Genomic DNA, 3809 nt, shown 5'->3' with positions numbered 1-3809 from the left:
GACAGATTCAGCTCCAGGCGATTATATATGTCACTTTGCATGTTATATAGTCATTGTACATACCACATAGGCCATTGTATGTGATGTTTTTACTACTATGCAGTTGTACACTATCTCTCCAGTTAATCAGATCAGGCTTCTCTATTTTCTTCAAGTCTTATTAAGTCACACCATACAATGACCACACTACAGTAACCAATTTAGTTAACACATTTGAATTGGGTCAAAACAGAAGTATTTTCAAAAGGAAAATAAAAAGCAACTCAGTAAGGTAACAAGTTCATTTAAAAAAGAGTGAATAAGTTTCAAAAAGAAAGGCAGCAGTCCCAAATTTGAATGGCTAAAGTTCAAAATGGCAAGATTAACAAAGAAATTGGTTAACCTCTGGATAAATCAGAACATTGCTTGATGGTATGAAACCCACAATAATACCTAAATTATAGGGATAATCAAAAGGACCAGATTGTTATTGAGTAATACAGGCACATAAATGGGTCACAGGAAAGGGTGGAGGTAGTGAGAGAGTCCTTTCCATTTCTACTCTTTTTTGGAAGGAGAATAAATATATTTGCTAAGTGGAGGTGTTTATATTTGTTGTGTATATGTTGTTTATGTTATATTAGCTGTTATATAATTACATTGTTTATATTTTATTAATGCAATTACATTATCACTTATGTTTATACATATTTATATTAGATAAATTGCTTATATTATTAGGGTTACAAAGAAAACAGTATAAACATGGTATGAATAAAACAGAAGGCAGAAAAGAAAACAAACTGGTAGAAATACACACATAAATAATCATAATGTGATTGTAGTAAATTTTTTTCATAATAAATACTGAGATTGGAAAGAAAATATTCCATTCCATTCTTTAGAAAGGACACCCCTAAAAATAGTAATAGATAAAGGTAAAAAAAAAAAGGAAGCACAACTGTATGAATTAAAAAGGGCAATCACTGAAAACACTTAAGCTGTTTAATAATAACAAACTATATAAAACAGGGAATAAAAGTAAAAAGATGAAAGAAAAATAATGATTAAGAAGAGATAATATAGTGTTAGAGAAAAAAGATCATGTAAAAATAGTGAATGAAAAAATCCCTGAAAGTTCAACAAAAAGATGAAATAGTCACAGATCAATAATACATGTATAATATTAGAAGGGGAGAGTGGAAGGGGAATATTTGTGAATAATAGTTCTAACTCAGAAAAGAAAACAGTGGAAACAATATCATGGCAATAAATTGTAATATTAAGTTGAAGTAGAAAATATGCAATTTGTCTAAAGTAATTTCAGTAGACACAGAAAGCTGAAATTGTTTATAAGCATTAAAAACATTTGATCAGTGATCTAAGTTCTTCATATATCCAGCTCACAAACTTACCTAAATTAATGTCTCCAGGCATTCAAGAAAGAAACCTTTCTAACCCAAACTTGTGCAGACAATTTTGTTAAAGAGATCACCATTTTATTTTATGAGACTTAGGTTTCTTAGAGGCTGCGCGGCCAAAGGGAAGGGCCCTGAGAGATGATGTCGCTCCTGCCCACCTCTGGCCTCACTCTCCCCTCCCCTCCCCTCCCCTCCCCTCCTCTGGCGCAGGCTCCTGAGTCTCAGTCCGCACCCAGCATCCCACTGCCCCTGACCCTCTTGTGGGCACGCACCGGGCTCAACTCAGTCTCAAGACTCCAGGTGGACGTGTCCATTGCACAGGCATCAATGAGTGTGTGGACAAGACAGCCTCTTTGGAAGGCCAGGCGCACTGGATTCCTGTCCCAGCATGGGCCTTGCCATCGAGGCAGCCCCGTGGTCTGTGCTGGTCTGAGGGTGCTGCCCGTCATGGAGGCAGCCATCTCCCAGGGGGCCCCCATTGCCATCCTCTGCACCAGCCTTGTAGGCTTCTTGCTACTGCTGCTCTGAGTCATTCTCTGCTGGGCCTGCCGTTCCTGCTCTGCAGACACCAACTCCCTCTCTGAATCCTGTCCCAAATCTAGCCTTGGCCCCTGTCCTGAGAAGGCACCCCTACCCCAGAAGCCCAGCCACGAAGGCAGTTACCTGCTGCAGCCCTGAAGTCCCCTCACCTAGCCTGGAGTCTGGGACCTAAGTCTACCCCACCCAGAGCCTGGAATCAGGATCCCAGCGTCTAGCCAGCCTCGGGTCCAGAACCCAGAGTGTGGTCTGTCTGGAGCTGGACCTAGCAACCCAGAGTCTAGCCAGCCTGGGTCCAAGAGGGGCTCTGGTGGCCGTAGCTAGACAGGCCTGGGGGTGGGGGTTCATGAGGTTTTTGGTTGGTTGGTTGGTTGGTTTTCAGCTAAAAAAAGTTCTTTTTAAGTTTTTATTTATTTTGAGAAAAAGAGCAAGGAAGAGATAGAGAAAGAGGGAGAGAGAGAATCCAAGCAGGCTCCATGCTGTCAGCGCAGAGCCTGACCTGGGACTCGTTCTCATGAACCATGAGATCATGACCTGAGTTAAATGAAATCAAGAGTCAGACACTCAAACAAGTGAGCCACTCAGGTGCCACTCAAATAGCTAGAACTCATATATACTGGTGTCCTGATGCAGACTGTGCTCTCGAATTACAACAGGTTTTCCGTTCTTGTTACAATCACAGGGACCGGTGGAACACAAAACACTTCTCCAGCAGATTTGTTATCCCTGAAGACTTCTGTAATGCTGGTAAGGCATTGGAGTTTTACGATCATTGTCAGGCTGCACTACTCTGGAGCATATTTGAGGAGAAGAAAATGGGGTGTATAAAATAGGATGTTTATAATGTGATAATGGTGAATATTCTCTGAATTTTGTAATGTCAACATCATCCAAGGCCCATCATTTATAAACAAAATACTTTGAGGATATATTCATGTTGGACTGTCTCAAAGTACATGTACACCCATTCCTAATCACATATGTGGAATTCGCCTTTGTTTTCTCTTCTCTGCAACTCTCTAGTAGCCTTGCATAAAAAATTGAGATTCTTGTAAATCCTTACGAGACAGCACTGAACTTAAAAATTTATCTTCTATGATTGTATTCACTGCATAGATTAATATTTTCATTACATAATGCTGAGTTCCTGTCAGGAAACTTATTTTCAAATGAACATCAAATTCTCATGATTGAATTTTTACGTCTTGCAACTAAGAAGTTGAAGCACGAAAATAAAATCATGGTTATATTCACCAATAGGAATTGATTAGAACTTAATGAAATTTTAAAAAATAATGAAATTCAATTCAATGACTAATATTTGAGAAAAATCATCAAATTATAAACAAAATTTTGATGTTTTAACTACTGTTTGCTCTTAGTATCATGAACTACGGATTTTTGTCTTGAAAACATTTTTAATCTCTTTTTGTGCTATAATTTAGTGATCAATTCTATTCTTTGAATCTCTAGGACTTCCAGTATAATGTTAAATAGAAAAGCAGCTGCCTTTTAAAATTGATGTCAACAGAAATGGCTTCTAGGGGCACCTGGACCATTAGGTCAGTTAAATGTCCAACTTTTTGACACAGGTCATCATCTCACTGTTCATGAGTTTGAGCCCCAAATCAGGCTTCATGTTGGCAGCGTGGAACTTGCTTGAGATTTTCTCTCTTTTTCCCTCTCTCTGCCCCTCTCCAGCTCTCACTCTTTCTCTCAAAGTAAATAAATAAACTTAAAAAAAAAAGAAAGAAAGAAATGGCTTCTATGTTGTAACTGCTTGTGTTTTGCATACTGAAGATTTTGCTAAATTCTTTAATTGGGTGCAGGATTTTTCTTCTATTCCTAATTTGCTTTAAAAAAGGAGAATTA

The 3809-nt window shown here is 38.5% G+C and overlaps 1 pseudogene; it reads left to right on the top strand.

Moving 5' to 3' along the window:
• Positions 1-1847: 1847 nt before the first annotated feature.
• Positions 1848-2078, top strand: LOC120242959 (annotated as a pseudogene).
• The last annotated feature ends 1731 nt before the right edge of the window (positions 2079-3809 follow it).

The sequence above is a fragment of the Hyaena hyaena genome, unplaced genomic scaffold (assembly GCF_003009895.1).
Source record: "Hyaena hyaena isolate Hyena2069 unplaced genomic scaffold, ASM300989v1 scaffold_323, whole genome shotgun sequence".
NCBI classification, from domain to species: domain Eukaryota; kingdom Metazoa; phylum Chordata; class Mammalia; order Carnivora; family Hyaenidae; genus Hyaena; species Hyaena hyaena.
The sequence above is the reverse complement of the archived record's forward strand: the minus strand, read 5'-3'. Positions and strand labels throughout refer to the sequence as shown.